The sequence below is a fragment of the Tenrec ecaudatus genome, chromosome 2 (genome assembly GCF_050624435.1).
Source record: "Tenrec ecaudatus isolate mTenEca1 chromosome 2, mTenEca1.hap1, whole genome shotgun sequence".
In the NCBI taxonomy this organism is placed as follows: Eukaryota; Metazoa; Chordata; class Mammalia; order Afrosoricida; family Tenrecidae; genus Tenrec; species Tenrec ecaudatus.
The window spans coordinates 232,188,397-232,208,305 of record NC_134531.1 but is presented as its reverse complement, the minus strand read 5'-3'; positions in this window follow the sequence as shown (position 1 = coordinate 232,208,305).

Here is a 19,909-nt window from a genome sequence, read left to right as displayed (position 1 = left end):
CCTTCTTTCTGAAAATTTTTCTATGAAATAAATATCATTTGAGTGAAATTTATCAATGACAACAAGACTGAAATTTTCTTTGTGAGAAGACATTTAAAAATAATAAACTCAAGTTCTTTGATAAATATAGAGCTATAAAAAGTTTGTATATTATCTTGGGTAGGTTTTCATAGCTTTATGTTTTTAATCCCCAAGAAATTTGCTATTTCATCAAAGTTGTCAAATTTTCTAGAATAAAAAATTTATTAACCTTTTAATGTCTATGGGATCTATATGTGCATTTATTATTAATTTTGCCATGATTTGTCTTGCTGAGAAATTATAAATTTAATAGTATTTTAAAGAACCCGTATTTGACTTGGTAAAATTTCTAGGTTTTTCCCTAATTTGTTGATTTCTGCTCTTATCTTTAATATTGCCTTTCTTATACTTCTTTGTGTTTAATGCTTACATTTTTCTGGCTCCTCTAATGAAAGCTTACATGATAGATTTTATATGTCTTCTTTTTAAAAATAAACATTTAAAGTCTAATGAGAGATGCATAGACACAATGAGCTGAAGGGCAAATGGACTACTTGAGCCTCAGCCTGCACGACTCCAGAACCAGAAGAAGTAGGCGATGCCCAGCGACTAGTGCAGATAGCTCCTAAAGGGATCACAGTAGAAGATCCTGCCTGGGAAAGACAAACACTGGAATGAAATGAAAAATCAATAAAGAACCCAAAGCAAACGTAGGCTGTGTGATCTGATAGAGACTGGTGAATCCTCAAGACACTGGTCCTTAACGACTGGTCAGGTCTGGGACCGAACCCGTTGACTGAATTTTCAACCAAATTATAGACAATTCCACGAGGAGGTGAACGATACCACGAGGAGGAACACGTGCCTTAGAGTCATCACCCATTCGAGATCCAAAAGGCAGCATCTATCTGCCCAAGGACAAAGCCCTGAAGGTTATGGAAAGAAGGAAAAATGAACCTGGAGCACAGGGAGGAGGGGGGATGAGGGCTCTTACATGTGGGACTTACAATCAATGAGATGAACCAAAATGTGTCAATTGTTAAATGTCAAACTGATTTCCTCTGTAAGCCTTCACCCAATTAGCAACAAAAAGTAAAAAATAAATGACTCTAAATAAAGCAACATAATTCTCCTAAACTGTAGGGTACCAAGGGGGCAGTTGTGTAAATTAGGGGTAAAATTAAAGAGACATCAGACAAGATAAAGTATGCACATGCTCACCTCCAGGACTGCCATGACTTCAGGAGTCAGGTCCTCTCAGAGAAAGAATATATATCCAACCAAGGCTTATATACACTCAGGGTCAGGGTTACCCTAATTACAGGTAGGTAACCACATAGGTAACAAAGTGGGCTGTACCCTAATCCTAAAGGTCCCTGAGTACATAGGAGTAACCTAACACCAAGGCCCTGGGCAGGTCAGGGGGAGTGGCTGTCTTCTTAGCCTGGAGAGCAATAGCACACGCCTGTCTCTAAAGTTAAAGCATAACAATCATTCTTGTGCTTGTAAGAGGAAACTTTAAGGTAGCACTATTATGGGAAGATATAGTGGAGAACAATATTAATCATGAAAATGTGATTGGGACTCACCTCCGTCTTACAAGGGTGAAGGCCTCTCCTACCCCAGAAACTCTGCCTGCCAGGCTTCTTAATATATGAGAATAAAGGATTCATCGGTATACACTCTCTTCCCATTTTCTGCTTGTACAGTAAGGACTGCTTCAGCTGCATCACACATAGTTTAGAATGTATATTTTCATTTTAATTCAAATAGACCCTCTTTCTTCATGATTTCCTCTTTTGCCCCATCAGATTCTGTCAAAGTGCTGTTTAATTTAAAATACGTGAAGTGTTTCAAGTTATCTTATTTTTATTGATTTCTAATTTGGTTCTGCTGTGGAGGGTACATTCTCCATGTCTTTCTTCTGAAATGTATGTAGTTTTGTTTGATGGCCCACGTTACCTTGGTGAGCACTGCCAGGGCACTTGAAGAATTTGTGCATCCTGCTGGTATTGACTGTAGTGCCTATAGCCCTTCATTAGGTCACAGTAACCGTCATAGCCTATAGCCCTTCATTAGGTCACAGTAGCCCTTGTAGCCTATAGCCCTTCATTAGGTCACAGTAGCCCTTATAGCCTATAGCCCTTCATTAGGTCACAGTAGCCCTCGTAGCCTATAGCCCTTATTAGGACACAGTAGCCCTCGTAGCCTATAGCCCTTCATTAGGTCACAGTAGCCCTTGTAGCCTATAGCTCTTCATTATGTCACAGTAGCCCTCATAGCCTATAGCCCTTCATTAGGTCACAGTAGCCCTTGTAGCCTATAGCCCTTCATTAGGTCACAGTAGTTGACTGTGCTACTCAGATCTTCTGGATCATGAGTGACTATTTTTTCTGGTGTAGATGTTTTATAAATTTCTGAAATGGGGACTAAAATATATAACTACAATTGGCCAAATGCAGAGATGTGGTGCCCTTTGGAACACACACACACACACACTCACACTCTTTTTTCTTCCTAGTTCGTCCTGTGGCAGCCATGTGGGCTCTGAAGATGATGTCTGAATTATAGACACAAAGTTTAAATCTGTTCATTTCTCTCAGATATTTTAGTATGTACTGCTTTGAATGTTTTACACTAAGAATCTGATGGAATTTGATGAGGAAATGCTAGCAAAGTTTTGTCTATGTTGGAAAAAAAACAAAAAAGTAAATAAAAAAATTTTTTGCTGTTGAGTTGATTATACCCCTCGTTGATCGCATCTATGTCCAAGGAGAACTGAACTCCATAGGATACACAATGATAATACTTTTACACGCGTTTATTAGGCCTTTCTGCCATAGCACTGCTGGAGGCATTCGAACCACCCACCTCTTGATTAGTAGGGAAGCTCAAACCCTGTGTCACTCAAACTACACACCTTTAGGGAAGTCAGGAGCCTCAGCTTTCTCCAGGAGAGCAGCTTGTGGGTTTGAGGTTTGTGGTTAGCATCCTAATGCCTAGCTCACAGCTCCACAAGGGAGTCTTGCATCTTAAAAACAAAACCAATCAAGGCCATTGCCATGAGGTGTCTTCCTAGTCATGTGTCAGACATAGTAGAGCTGTACAACCCTATGTACACCTCCCAGTCCTGCACCACCTGATAATCATTGTTTGGGCCCAAACTTACAGCCTCTATGTGAGTCCATCCTGTCAAAGGTCTTCCTCTTTTTCGATGCCCCTCTATCCAGCAGGATGCCCTTTTGGCATACGGTTTCCATAATCTTTATGAAAGTAAACTTGCCACCTCTTTCTCTTCCAGAGCAGCTGGTGGGATTGAACAACTAACCTTTCTGTCACAATTAAGCACGTAACCACTGTGCCACCAATGTGCATCGTGTGCCTCGTATGTATACCTGTATGTATGTATTCAATCCGCTGGCTGTCAAGTTGATTCTGTCCTGGTCCCCCATGTGTGTCAAAGAGCACCATATGGTTTTCAATGACAGAAGCAGCTGATAGAACTTCCTTTTTAGAAGTTTCAGAGTGGATTTAAACAGCCAACCTTTTGGTTAGTAGCTCGGGGCTTATCCATTGGCACCACCCTGGGACTCTGGGTGTATATATTTGAATAGCTATCTAGACTGACAGATAACTTTGAAGCTGTATGCATCTTAAAAGGGCCTACTTGGTAGCCCTTTTACTCTCGAGGATTTTCCTATCAGGTGTGCAAAGGAACGCCTTCAAACAAACAAATAAGCAGCAAACAAAACCAAGCTCAGTGCCATCAAGTCAATCTGACTCAGCGAGGAGACTTGAAGGCAGGCAGTAAGAAAAGCGGCATTTTCTGCACTGGGCCATGAGGTGGTTTGGCATAGGGGATTACAGTTTCAGCTGTTAATTATCAAGGTCTGCGGTTCGAAACCATCGACATTTTCTCAGAAGAAAGATGAGGCTTTCTGTTCCTGTAGAGATTTACAGTCTCAGTAGTTCAGAAGGGCAGTTCTCCGTCCTATAGGGGCACTGTGAGTCACGATGGACTCAGTAAATGTTGGGGGGGGGACAGGGTGGGGGCGGAAGGGCATTGTCTTGAAGCTAAGGGAGAAGAAACCTAAACAATGTATACGTGAGGTCTGAGCTGAATAATCTTCCAGCAATATAAATACCAAATGGGGAATTTAAAACTGTTAGAATTGCTATAATAGGAGACCTTGGGCGGTGTACCTGGTTAAGTACTTGCTTACTAGCCTAAAGTTTAACCTTCAGAAGAAAGACCTAGCAAATTGCTTCTGAAGGGTCACAGCCTAGGAAGGCTCATGGAGCACAATTCTACTCTGACACAGATGAGACTGAATTGACCTGATGGCAACGGATTCGTTTCTTGTTGTTTTGCATGTCAACAAAGTACCCATAAAGAGCCCTGGCCACGATAGCTAGTGGGCAGCTGGGCCGCTTGGTTACTGGGCCACTGACCAAAAGGTTAAGTGTTTCAAATCCAAACAGCCATTCTGTAGGAGAAAGGGCCTCTCTATTTCTGTAAATAGTGTAGGCCAGGGAACCTTATGGTGCAGTCTCCTCTGCCATATGGGGCCACTGGGAGTCAGAACTGGTGCAATGTGGACGACAACCAAGAGTTCTGTACCCCCTACGTCTATTCCTATGCCTCTCATACCAACACATTCTTTTGGAGACAAATAACCAAATGCTTGAACTTCTGGTACACCCAGGTTTAGATTTAGGAAATTTACCTAAAAATTAATGAGTAGCAAACCTGCTAGGTGGCAGTTAAGTGCTTGTGCATGCATGTCCCTACACAACCCCCAAAGGGCATTTTTTCAAAGCTATGTATTTAAATTATTTTTACAAAACAACCTTATCACCTTCATAGTACTCTCCATTACACTTAATGAATTTGTCAAATCTGTGATTCCATTCTTGGAAACATTTTTCAAACTCTGTTTGGATGGCTGACAGCACCTCCCTCGGTTTTTGGTTTTTTTCCACCTATTTTATGGTGTCAAAACGCTGTCCTTTCATGTCACTTTGTATTCATGGAAACAAAAAGAAGTTGTATGGAGTGACGTAAGGTAAGTAAATTGTGTGCGGTAAGAGAGGCATGCTTTTTTTCTTTTCTTTTTTCTTTTTAATCAAAACCTGGTGCACTGAGATGGCTGCGTGAGCAGGTGCATTGTCATGCTGGCAAAACCATTCCTCTGTCTGCCACAAATCAGGCCTTCTTTGGCACACACTGTTACACTATCTTTTCAAGACCTCGAAATAGAAAATTTATTAACCATCTGACCTGGTGGAACAAACTCCAAATGCACTATCCCCCTCACATCAAAAACAAAAACAAGTGAGTATTGTCTTGATCTTTGATTTTATTTGATGAAATTTTGGGGGGTGAGGTGATGATGGCATTTTTCACTGGCTTGATTGATGTTTACTTTTGGGGTCATAAAAATATCACCTTCTCTCGTCACCAGTAATGATCTTGGGGGGAAAGTCTGGTTGCTTCGGAGCTGTTCTTTCAAAGCAGGGGTCTTTCCACTCTATGCCCTTTTTTCTGGTTGGTCAGAACCCGAGGCACAATTATCACAGTGACCTTCTCATTTCCTAATCTTCCATTAAAATTCACTGAACCGAGCTGCAAGACGGTCCAGTTAACTTCCCCATCCTGCCCATGGTCTGTCATCGTCGGTCTTGGAGCACAAGTGCACAGATTTTGTCAACATTATCATCCATTCTGGAAGTTGTTGGACACCCAGAAGAATGTTTGTAATCAATTGACATTTCACCTTATTTGAAATGAGAAAACACTTGAGTTTTCCCCATAGCGCTGTCCTTGTAAGCTGTGTTCAACATCACAAAAGTTTCAGTGGCATCTTTCCTGGGCAAAAAATAAAATTTCACAGCTGCATGTTATTCTCTTAAATCAGCCATCACAAAAAAAATGAGATTTGAGTGAAACTGCTTTCTTGAAAAAATTCATCGTGACCAAAGAGAACCTTCCCAGCCAGCGCCACTGAGTGCACTAACTCAGAGTGAGTTGCTCAATGCTTGCCTAGTAAGAAAAATGCATACTATGAAAGCTTCAACCAGTGGAGCTTTTTGAGATATCTGAGTAGGACTTCTAAAGAATAAAAATAATTCACAAAAATACTAACTTTCATTATCTCTGTTAGGTACCATTGAGTTCAATGCGAACTGAGATAGTTTATTGTGCCAACCTGGCCGATAAACACATGTGGCATTAATTGAAGGGTGGAGAGATAAATGGCTCAGCAAGCCTCACCTTTCTTGTCTCTCGCTCTTTGATCATCGGACCAGTGTGCAGCTGCCTTGCTTTTTCTGTGCCTCAATTTGCAAGCTATGCTACCTGTGGGACACCTAACCCGTGGACTATGTCGCTGTAATTTGAGGCTCCTTCAAGATCTGCTTTGCCACACAATTGGAATTTACACCTTTTGAGCTGGGGACTGTCAGACCCTGTCGTCTGGCTGACTGTTGGCACCTGCCATGCTGTTTGCTGCTGGTGCCCAGATAGCCTGAATTGCTCTACAGAGGACTACCTTGTGGCCCTCAGACTTGAAGGACTGCCAGTGTCTCACAACTGTATCACGGGAGTGAGTTGCACTGAACCATTTGTACTGCTTTATAATTTAACTATTTATTTTGTTTGTGTTATCTATCTATCTAACTTTATAAATATATATAAAATTATTAGCAATCTGGTTTTGTCTCTCTAGAGAATCCTGTCTAACACACCAACTAATAGTTATCCCCTGGGACAGAGTATAACTGACCCATGGGACTCTCTAGTTGTAATTGCCAGATATTTTCTTTCAAGAGATAGTAACCCTGGCAGCAAAAAAGTTACAAACTGGATTGTTAACCACAGAGTCAGTGGTTCAGAACCATCAGTGGCTCCATGAGAGAAAGAAGAGGCTTTTCTCTTCCATAAAGAATTGCAGTCATGGAAAATGTGTGCATACGCATATGTGGTGAAGAAAGCTGATGGTGCCCGGCTATTATAAGATTTAGCATCTTGGGTCTTAAAGGCATGAAGTTAAACAACTGGCCATCCAGCAGGGAAGCAACAAAACCCACATTGAAAAAGCACACCAGCCTGTGTGATTATGAGGGGTCAGTGGGGAGAGGTATCAGCAGTGCCCAAACAAGCAATCAAATTGATATGAAGGAGTGTGGACAAAATGGAGACCTAAAACCCACCTATAAGATAATTGGACAGTCCCTCACAGCAAGGCCCCATGGAAGGGATGATAAATCTAGGGAGTGGTATAGCACTGACGCAACACATAATTATCCTCTAGTTCTTTCATATTTACTCCCCTTACTATTGTGCATTTAAGGGTTCCTGGCCAGTAGGGTGGGGAAGGAAAGGTAATAAAGTGGAGTTGATATCAAAGAGTTCAAGGAGAAAGAAAATGTTTTGTTTGGAACTGATGGTGGGAGCAATTGTAAAATTATACTTGATTGAACTGACTTGTGGATTGTTGTATCTGTAAGTGCTCCCAACAAAATGATTGATTAAAGAAAAGGAAAAAAGAAAGAAAGGAAGGAAGGAAGAAGAGAAGAATTACAGCCTTGGGAATCCACAAGGGAAGTTCCACTCTTTTCGGTGGCGTCGCTACGAGTCAAAATTAACTCCTGTCAGTGAGTTTGGTTTTGATTCTTTTGAAGAGCTGAGAGGTGGGTTTGAACCTCCAGTCTTACAGTTAGAAGCTGACCCCTTAACTGTTGCACTGGCAGGACTTCTTTTGGCGAATCTAGGTAGTAAAATTATTATTGATATTTAGAATGTGCACACAAGGGTAAGTCAGGAGATATTGGGAAAAACCCACAAGCCTTTACGAAACAAATATATCAAAATCTGAAGCTAATGTTTCTTAACATATCTGCCATCCAGGCCTTATTCCTGAAGGTGTTTGTCTCGCTAACTCTTCCTGAAGGATTCTGTGCCCTCTGATTTACACTGCATCAAAATGGGAGTTTGGTCATTCTCAAAAGATTCAAATGGTGTTCCTTTGAAATGTTCTGGAAATTTGTGTAACAAAAAGAGGCCCAAGGGGGCAAGCTCAGGGCTGCTGGACTCTCCTAGCATAGCCCTCGCCCCTCCCCTCATGTTGTCACCGAAACACAAACCCTCAGCACAAACTCCCTGGCTTTTTCCTCACCAAAGCAGCATTGGGTTTTCTTAAAACTTCCTCCTACCATTGTGCTGTGCTCTTTAGAAAATCACTTTGGAAGCCCTCACAAATGTCCCACAACCTTCGGAGCTGACCTTTGGGCCTTGAGTTGAACTAACCGCTGTTTTGATTTTTCATTTTTAAGGCCTCCCAGAAACACTAAACAAGAGCAGTACTGAGAAAACTTCTCTGCAGCCACTCACTGATAACAGAGATGTGCCTAACAAAGTTCACTTGGCATAAACCCAAGTGTGTACGAACCGAGAAGCAATACTTTTGAGACTTATCCTCATATTACATATTTTCCACTGTAAAAAAATACATATATTGCTGTAGTCTCACTTCCACTTAGGATCAAGATTAAAGAACAAGGACTTGCCCACTTTCCTGAAACAACCAAAAACCAGGTAAGCACATGAAGGAACATTTCTCGGACATTGAAGTTTGGCCAGCACAGGGCAAGTTATTCCTGAGAATGCGGTGAAACCAAACAAAGTAAATCACACAATTGTCCCAGCTTTATGCCTGGAATGAAATTCCAGCAGCAGTGCAGACAGAAGGAACTCAAGCAGAGAATGGTGGACGCCAGACTAGAGGACACAGACCTGGGAGCCCCAGAAGCCCCAGCCACCGACAGCTTGGAGAGTACCAGAGATGAGAGCTACACAGAGCTCTTACATTCTGCAGAGGGCGCCCGGGACTCCATAGCTGAGCACGGGTAGGTGCACACCATGAGGGCATTCCCCAAAGCTTTGTGAAGAACCACCTGCAAGGACAGAAATACCAAAGTTTATTTTTCCACCTGTCCTCTTGCTATTTACAGATAAGTAGCCACAGACTAGAGACTAAAACTTACCTGGTTTTGCCTAATACAGCTTAAATGTGGTTCTACTTCCAGAACAAAGACTATTGCATTATTTGAAAAACAGCATTGCATAATGTGTGCATGCGTCCATAAGAAAATCTTGCCCATTTTTTCCCCAAAAATGAACTCAGCTGGAACCTGTTTTTCTTTCTCTGAATTCTTTTAACATTCTTTTGTGATTAGCACAGTCTATTTTTTGTGATTTTTATCTAATTATCACTCTAAATGGGTTTAATCCAATGGGACTGCAAATTCCCAGTAAGTATCACCCAAGATTTAGTCATGTTTGTAGCTCTTTCGCATTACCAAGGTCTTACACATAATCTACTTTCAAAACATGTTTGCCTAATAAATGAATTATTTCAACATTTATCCAATATTATTTCTTGTCAATTTACTGACAGCCTATTAATATATAAGATTGGTGGATTATAAATCTACTTTTAAACAATGGGAGGGCCGACTTTGTGAATGTCACTCTCATATCTTTATTGCCAAAGTCTTTCCACGTTCATTTTTTTTAAACTTACTGCCATGGAGTGATCTGTAAGACGGTATAACTGCCACTTTTGCTTTCTGAGACTGTAACTGTTTACTGAGGAGAAAGCCCATCTTTCTTCCGCAGAGTTGCAGGTGGCTTCAAACTGCCAACCAGGAAAATCGCAATCCACTGCTTAACTACTACGCCACCAGAGCACTGGTCTTCCAATATAGGAATAAAAAATTATGAGGTTGAGCTGTTGAATGCAGAGTTGATGGTGTGAAAGGAAAACCCTCTACCTAGTAGACAATGAAATTCTACTTTAAAAACTCACACAGAAGATACAGAGGTCGTCCCTAACTTACATGATGAATTTGAGTTATGAACTGCAATTATGACAGTCCTTTTATTTTTGTATATCTTATCATTACTAATATATACTACATACAATGTAGTGACTGTGGTAGTTACATAATGTGTTTTCCATTTGAGAGGATTCAGAGTGAAGGAGTGGGGTCAGCATACCATGCCACACTGAAGCAGACCAGGAAGGAAGAAGAGAGAGGGACAGTCTGTCTGGACCCCATGCTGGCACACCAGGCCCAGAGGACAATGTCCCTACAGGGAGCAGCTGGGACACAGAGACTGTGGGGCCTACAACAGCTCATGCCATGGTATCCCCTGATTGGAGCAGACTGCGACAACAGAGGATAATTCTGGGGACACACAGCGGGAAGGTTTTGTGGTCTGAACCCTCCACAGTGAGACGAACCAAGAAGGGAACATAACAGATCAGCAATAGAAGCAAAGCAAAGTTACGAAGCCCCAGCCCCCATAACCATTGGGGAGATAGTCATGGGGGTCAGCAAACAAACAGGAAATTATGTATATATTTTTCTCCATTTTAAAAGATCTTTTCTTTCCTTTTTCTCCTTTCTCTCCTTTTCTTTTTTAAATCTTTTGTTTTTCTTTTTGTTTGGTCTATGTCATAGTTGGTTTGCCTACTTATGTAAGATAGGCATGGGAAGCAAGCCCTAGGAGAATGCAATGGGACCAATGGTCCCAGGGGACTTGACGGTTGAGGGGGAAGGGTGCAGTGAGCAGGCAGTGCCATAGACAGGGGAACAACTAGGGAATTAGAGTCAACAATACGGAGGAGCTAGAGATCCTGAAGGCATCAGAGCAACAGCAAACTAGCTAAGAGAAAGTTCTAAGAGGTGGAAATAGGGGGGAAGTGAGGGTAGGGTAGGAGGAAGGTAAAAGGAAACAGAGGAAGGACCTAGGAAACAAAGCAATGGATAGAGGTATAAACATAGATGTGTCCATATTTAAATATATTTATTCACAAAAATAGAGGTATTGGCCTATGTATACATATTTATATGGCGATACACTGTGGTAGTGGATGACTTCGGGCCTCTGCTCATACCCTCCCTTAATAGAAGAACACTTTGTTCTAACAAATCGGCAATCTGAGATGCTCACCCTCCCGACACGATTGCTAAAGACAAAATGGGTGCATAAGCAAATGTGGTGAAGAATATGGATGGTGCCTGGCTATTAAAAGATATACATCTGGGGTCTTAAAGGCTTGAAGTTAAACAAGCAGCCATCTAGCAGAGAAGCAACAAGACCACCTGGAAGAAGCACACCATCAGTGCGATCATGAGGAGTCATCGGGACCAGGTAATAGGCATCAGAAGACACATAACAAACAACAAAATCATATGATTGAGAATGAGGGTGGGTGGAGCAGAGACCCAAAGCCCATCTGTAGACAATGGAACAATCCCCCAACAAAGAGGCCACAGGGAAGGGATGAGTCAACCAGGGCACAGGTAAAGCATCAGTGAAACACACTATATTCCTCTGGTTCCTTGAGGCTTCTCACCCCCCACTATCATGACCCCAGTGCTGCTTCTCAATTCAGACTAGACTGGAGCATGTACGCAGGTATAGAAAAGAGAGCGGGGAGCTCACAACGCATGGAATCCAGGAACAGGAATGGGAATAGTGATACCAGAGGGTAGGAATAAAGGGGAGAGGAGGGAGAAAGTGGGAACCGATTGCAATGATTGACACATAACCATACACCCCTCTCTAGGGAGAGAAACAAGAGAAAACACGGGGGAAGGGAGACAGCGGTCAGTGTAAGTTATGAAAATAATAATAATTTATAACCTACCAAGGGGGTATGAGGATGGGGGGTAGGGGGGAAATGAGGAGCTGATACCAAGGGCTCAATAGAAAGTAAATATCTAAGAATGAATGACAGCAACATATGTACAAACATGCCTGATGCAATCATTGTTGTAACAAGAGTTGTAAGAGCCCCCAATAAAGTTATCTTTTAATAAAAAGAGAGAAAGAAAGAAAGAAGAGTGAAAGGGTGGAATTTAGCCTGTCAATTGGGTTGGAGTTTGATGACCACATTTGGAGGTGCTAAGGAGATAAACAGGTTGTTGGAGGGGGGCACACATGCTCAGTTCCTGGGAGACATTCTTGTGGATAAGCCACATGGAGACAGGCTGATGGTAACCAGTGCCTCAGAACTTAAGAAGCCACATGGAAACTCCTGCCAGCACTGAGATTCTTACACCTCTGATCAACAAGACTTCCCACCCACTGGCCTATGATCTTTCTTCATTCAGCATCATTGCATGTGTTGTGTGTGTCTAAAGAGGTCTTTATAGATTGGTATTGAGCATATGGACTAATATCGGATTTATGAACTTGATCTGGACTGGGCTGGGACAATTTTTCGATATTCAATTGCTCTTGGATATAAAGCTCTTTCTTAGACACTTGTGAGTGTCTATGAATTTGTTTCTCTAGTCTACCCGGACTAGCACATTGACATTACCATTCTCAAAAGTTTACTCACAGATATACAATTTTATGATTACTGTTCCATATACATGTATATAGATTTTGCTTTCTAAATGATATTAGGTACTTTAATTGCTTAGATGGCCAAATCCCTGATTGTTTTGCTGAATCCCAAAAGCAGCTTTGGCAAGCAGTAAAGATGTTACCATGAGTATGTGAAGAAAAAGGAAAAGGACTATACAGATAGTCTAGCTTTGGACTAGAAACACCACCCCTATTTCCAGTGATAACCCAGATGATCCACAACCTTCCACTAAGGGGGTTTGATGTCAACGTTGACCAACTCTTCCTCGTTGCCAGAGTAAATTGTCCTGATTTGTGTTATTTTTATGCATATGTGATGTGTGTGTTTCTATATATCTCTAAGTTTATATGCAATTTTTCAAGTCCCAAAGATAAATAAACTGGGGATTTATAAAGGATAAAGGATTTATGGGCAAATCTTTACTCATGGTAATAGCCATGTGCACTTCCTAAATACTTTTAATATTTATGCTCATCTTTTAAGAATTGTTTTCAATCAAATCCAGTTGGGGGTTATTTTGTGGTACTTACACCTAGCTTATGGGACTGGTACTTCTAAGTAATAAAGAAAAATAGGAATTTGGGGGTCTTCTGTGAAGCCTGAGATTCCAATTCCAACGTTTTCCGGTGGATGTCACTATGGCGATGGTATCTCTAGTGTCTGGCACCAGACAGTGGGGGTGGCACAGGAGATCCGATAATCATGCGTCTGTATGAAAGAAAACAGATTTGGGGTTGAGATTAGGGAGGGGATGAGGAGCAGGGGAAAAACATCAGATTCCAAAACCTGGAATCAGATCGGCTAGTGAGTGTATTATCAGACCTTATGAATCAGCACAAAACCCCCAAAGCATAATGAGTTTGGAAGCGGCTGAAATTGCTGTTCTTTGAAATGACAGAAGAGGTAAATCTTCCCCCATTGCGGACGACGGTGATAAATCGCCGTGGCGGCTTTTGCTGCATTGAGTCTTGCCTCTGTGCTTTTCAGAGAGAAGTAAATAGATCCAGGAAAGCTGAATTATTGGCTGTGGCGTGGTGTAACGTCCAGTCTTTTCTGCAGAAAATCAGGACAAACAAGAGAAGACAGCCCTAGCAAGGACGTTATTCATAAAAAGAGTGGCGATGGTTTATAGTGTCATAAAATTAACAGAAGTTGGAATCAAAGCATAAAAATGGCTGCCTGGGCACCTTTTACCTCTGAAGTAAATAATATGTCCTTGAGTCTTAGCAGCTGTTTAGGGACTCTTGTGTCTCTAGAGTTAGTTTAAATGACAGGACAGAAAAATTTACATAACTAAACACTAATTACTGATATGAATTTACTGAGGACTTTTCTGAAATGGGAAAAACAGACCTGATTTTAGATATTGTTCAGCTGTGCAGACAGGCAAACAGATGTAGTCCCTACCACTCCCCACAGAGCATATTGTGATGTTATTCACAAGTAGAAAGAGCTCAAATTGTGGTTACACAAATGTTTTCTGTTATGAAACCTGCCACCATGTGGGCACAATTTTCCAGGAGGAGCTCACGTTACACTATTCCATCAGCTTTCTGTTACTGCACTTCATGTGAAAGGTGATTTTTTTCCAGTTAAGATAATAACAATGATTTGCATCTTACCTTGTTCTAAAGAAGACACTGTATGTACGTGTATTCCTACTTAAACACAATATGTGGCACACATGATAGACAAGGTGTCCCACATATTTTCAACTTTGCATCCTTCATAGGATGAAGTTGCCTCTCAGGTACTTTCTAGAAACCAGGTCTGTCACCTTAGCCACCTAAAGTCAAGGTATCTCATTCAAGGCCGCTTGCAATTATTTCATTGTCCAATTCACTGAAATGCAGGTTCTGACTGTGTGCCTGTACCTCTGCAAAGTTGGAGAAAATTCAAGGGAAGCTGAGTGAAGTAGGTACTGAACCCACCAACCACATTGCAGGAGAAAAATGAGGCTCTTCACTCTGATAAAAAGTGTAGAGACTGGGAAATCCTACACGGGGTCACTATGAGTCAGAATTGACTCAATGGCAGCAGGATCTTTTGTTTGAGATGCATCGCTGTTTCAAATCAGTGAACAATGACAATGAGCTGCAGAGAGGACAAAGGTGTACTTGGAGTTCTGCTGGAGAACACCAGCTGCATGGGGCTCTCTAATGACCATGCACAGTCTCAAGGCAGAAAGAAGTCAGAAGCAGGATTTTATGGGAAGGTACTCAAACCTGAGATAAAGATAGAAAGAGCAGGAGATGATAAAGATGGGGAATGAGTTCCTTAATGCTCTCATGGGTGCTTTCAGCCACAGTTCCTGAAGCAATGTAGTTTCAAAGGCACAGTGTCTTTTTAAAGGTGACACAATTGGTTCCTGGAAGGATGTATCCGAGAGGCAACTTCATCCCATGAAGGAGGCAAAGATGAACATTTCCTAGGTCTTTGGCACAAGAATAATGACAAGGGTGAAATATCGATGCTCCCTGCTGCTAAGTAGAATCCCCAGCTCTGGCCACGCTGGCACAACTGGAGGACACACTACCGGGTGGTATGCCATCCCCATGATTGCTTGTATATCCGACGGTTGTGATTTATAGGGTTTCCATTGGCTGACTCTGGACATAGGTCATCAGACCTTTCTGCTAGTCTGTCTCCATCTGGAAGTACCACAGAGGCTTGCGCAGCGTTACAGAAAAGCCACCCACCACTGACAATGGCGTGATGACTGTGCATGGGACCCATTGACTGGGAAATGAAGCGAAATCTCACCAAGAAGGGGAAAGTTGCACCAAAGCATCATTGGAGAATGGAAAAAATGAGAGACGAAACCTCAATTTCTGTTCACAGATGTGACACTCAAAAGAAAAATAGTCCGCGTGAAGCATATACTCTAACAATGGATTGTCATTCTGACAGTTGGTTTTAGTGTCAAAACGAAGTCAGGGTCAGCTTCCTGGGCGCTTGGAGCAGCACTTCCTTTCTCTTTAAAATCTTTTTATTGGGAAGAAACATGTAGTACCACCTTTTTAATCTAGAAATTTCCCAGGGGCCTTTTTGGGATCCCCACACCCATATCCCCAGTTTTCAGCAAATATTGGTTAAATGTGTTTTTTGTACTAGGAGTTACAGAGAAGTGCATGAGAACTCTGTTAATCCAGTTTGCAAGACAAAATTAACCGATAATAAAATGAGATAATATTAGCCAGATTTGGGAATGTCATGGAAGGATAAGAAAGTATTAAAAAAGTGGAGTTGGAAAAACAAAGAAATTATAAAGCAACAACAAGACACAAATGAATAACACAGGGTTTCCAACTTTTTATTTGACCCAATCAGGAATTAATAAAACAATATATGATATAAACAAAATTTGGTAAAGTAATTTAGTAACAGGAGAAGGAGATAATTAGGCTCTACTCAAGCAATGGAATGGTATTCTTTAAGGTCAGTTGGCTTTATAAACATCTCACAAATTTGTGCTTATTTTTCAGATGAATCTTTATTATGATGAGTGTTAATCTGCCAAACTGCAATGAAAACATGGTGCCCTAGCTAAAACTTGGTTCCAGGATTGGGATATCTTAATCAGATCGGTGGAAATGCTGCATGAAATGAACATTTGGTAGGTCTGGAGGTTTCTGCTCTAGGAGTGTCACCTGACAGGCTGGTTGGGTTATGAATATACGAAGCAGACACTTTAAGTAGGATGATTGGGTTATGAACATACTAAGCAGACATGATTGGGTTATGAACATACTAAGCAGACACTTTAAGTAAGATGATTGGGTTATGAACATACGAGGCAGACACTTTAAGTAGGATGATTGGGTTATGAACATACGAAGCAGACACTTTAAGTTGGATAATTGGGTTATGAACATACTAAGCAGACACTTTAAGTAGGATGATTGGGTTATGAATATACTCAGCAGACACTTTAAGTTGGAAGAGCTCCTAAAGAAGTAGGAGGTTCTATGTAAAAAAAGAAGCAGGAAAATAGTGGTGAAATAGAGTAGTTAAGGTGACGTGTCAGTTGTAGAGCATGTATTGTATTTTCCTGTTTGAATTCCCAATCCACATATGATCTGCTGTCTTGCTTGACCTGACCCAAGCCATGACATTCTCGATGGCCTCATATGCATGTGAAAGTTGGACATTGAATAAGGAAGACCGAAGAAGAATTGATGCATTTGAATTGTGTTGCTGGAGGAGAATGCGGAGAGTACCACGGACTGCTAGAAGGTAAGACAAATCTGTCTTGGAGTAAGTATGGCTAGAGTGTTCCTAGAAGCAAGGATGGCAGTACTTCATATTGTGTACTTTGGACTATTGTCAAAAGAAAGATTCCCTGAGGAAGGACATCATGCTTGGTAAAGTGGAAGTTTAGCAAAAGTGCATCCAAAAAAGAGGGAGGCCCTCCATGAGATGGATTGACACCAGAGCCGCCACAATGGTACAGGCATAGGAGCAGTGGTGAGGATGGCTCTGGACCTGGCAGTGCTCCGTTCTGTTGTGCACAGGGTTGCTATGGGTTGTAGCTAACTCAACGGTGCCTAATAACAACAACAATGACATGATCTGCTATTATATTTTATGGAGATGTGTGTGTTGTGTTGTTTCTGCTGCTTCTGGAGAACTTGTTCGTAAGTGATTGGGAACTAATTTCCAGACATTCTATGAGATCTAGAACTGTTATGAAGCCAGATCTTCATCTCGCATGAAGAGGGAACTAGACTCTCCAGGAGGAATTCAATCTGGCCTAGCTAGTCCTTTAAAACAGAACCACCCATACTAGGAGAAATGTTTTATGATATTAATGCACTCTGGTGCGATTTCCTACTGAGGGCATGGCCAAAGACCTATATGTGTTTGGAGGGCGGGCTTGTCCCCCACCACTAATCACGGGTTCGATAGGCACAATTGTATAGTTGAGATATATAAATATTATATTAAAGTCATCAAGAGCATGAGAGATAAAAGAGATATTGAAATAATGGAGTCAGACACATTACATGGCAGTATGCTCACCTCAGCCCCACTTGGTGGTCCACGTGGAGAGAGGGGGGAGGGAAGGAGGACAGGGAAAAGGGAACAGGGGAAGAGAGGGAGCAATGACGAGAGGTCAAGAGAGGAGCCGAGAGAGAGGGCTCTTTATTGCTAACCCAGGCCTGTATATATTTGGGGGCAGTGCAAGCCCACTAATTACAGGTAAAGACATACGTCACAGGTTATACAGCAATGAGAGGGGGACAATCTAGGGCTATACACGCAACAGGAAGAGGAGGAATTGGGGGTATCCATGTGACAAGATGGGCGGATCCTCGATTCAGGATGGCAGCCTAACTTTGGATGTCACCGAGCCGGTTTGATCTGTTCTCTGGATCTCCATAGAAACCATTATCAGTAGGGTATAAATCCCATCTACAGAAACCAAGCTAATGGTCACAAGCCTCAGGGAGAAGTACTCCATTGTCCCCAGCTGCAGGGAGCAGGCCCACCTCAGTTGTGGGGCGAGACATCAGTCTGGTGACTGATTGCCTCAAGGGAAATAGATTTCACCATTAGCTGTTTCCCACACCTATAGGAAAGATTTTTATGGCAGGAAGGGGATAGGCTCACCATCTATTATCCCTGAGAGAACTGCATTCTAAAGGAGGAAATTAGGGCTTAATAGTGCAGTCCACAGGTTGGGGTGACAGGGAGAAAGAAGATGGAGCCCCTGTCTGCTGTGACCATCTTCTGACAGTAGGATGGGACATAGTGTTGGGAGACGAGCTCAAGGGCTACCACTATTGCTTGACAACTGAAATAAAGCTACCCATGTATTGCACTGAAGCTACTTTCTGTCCCCTTTGAACCTCAAGTAGAGACTGCAACCTGTCTTAGATGTTCTGTGAACAAAAGAAGAGCTGGCTCCATGTTTGGGTCATGTGTGAAGGACTTGCAACCTTCAGACAAGATAATAGACCTATCCTGCTTTTATTTTAAAAAAAACATGCACATTCTGTTCATCTTAGAGTCTTTGTATTAAGTTTTAATGTATTATAATACACTAATTTTGATCAATGAGGTTACATGGCATGCCTTCTTAAATTTTGTACAGCCCTGATTCTTCATCTCTAATATTCCACACTTTTGTTTTAAATGAAACAAGGAATTTTAAGTCTCCAATTTCCTAGAAAATGAAATAAGAGATGAAACATTATGGTTTAATATCACGGTAGGAATAAGTTCAACAAGACACATAAACATACTACATGGCTCCTAGAACTGCCAACATCTGTAGGAACGCTTTCTCAGGACTGGTCATCAGGCCTGGCTTGGAAGAAGGCAAAGAGGACAAAAGGAATAACTCCAGTTTTGAGTGGGACAACAGTCAAAATGTGACGATCACGTAAATAAATAAATAACGGATAGCGTAAAACTCCTAGCCTCAAAATGCTATAGTTAGTCTACATGAAACCATTTTGTAGCAGCTTCCATTTTGTAACCAAGCTGTGGAAATTCCCCAAAGCCTCCCCCACCTGTCATTTATCAGAGATTGACAGCTGTGATAAGGTCCAAGAAGCAGGGCGCCCACCCCATCCCAGAAAAATTTCAAGAATGTTAAAGCTAACCACAGGTTCTGCTTCTGTTCCTGCTTGCTCACACAGCTGCAAAGCCCCTCTGTCTACCCCACCCCATAAAAATCTAAGTCTGTAAGCCAATGGGGCCATTCTCTGCTCGGAGAACTGATCCCTGCACAGGTCTCCCTTTCTTTCCTATCCCTTTCCAATAAACTGTTTGCTTTTTACCAGAATCTGAGTTGTTCTTGTCCAGTTCATGTACAACAAAACAGTGTGTGCTGATGTAATGTGTTTCTGCTCATCTCTAGACACGGTAAGGTGAAAGTACTTTTACCTGCACAAGGGAGAACCCATTGATGGGCATCTGATGCCACTTTCAAAGCATTCACTTCTGGAGCTCGAGCGGGTGCAATCATTCATACTAAGGATCTGGGGGCTTCAGGTTTCAGCTCTGATATGCAAAAAGTGTGGAAGGTGTCCAAGCTGTGATTGCAGCAAGGAAACGCTGAATATGCCGAAAATGAACACCTTCATTTGACACAGCAGGGCACTGGGGTCTCGGGGCAAATGGACATCCCAATTCCAATGACCTGGAGCAGAAGCTGTTGAAGAAGTGAACCGAAAGGAATGCATAACTGGTGATGAATGCCTGGATTCTGAAAGGGATTAACCTGAGAATTAAAAATGCCTGAGGTCCCAGCCTGAACGGCATTTCCACACTTTCATAGGTTTTATCTCCATTGGGTTCTTTTAGTGAAGGGCTAAGAAAGGCCCTTCGTTGATTCTGGTAGGTGGAGGGAGGAACCATCATTGTTAGGTGCCGTCACATCGGGGGTGCAGTCACAGTGATCCCATGTGACTGAGAACTGCTCCTAGGGT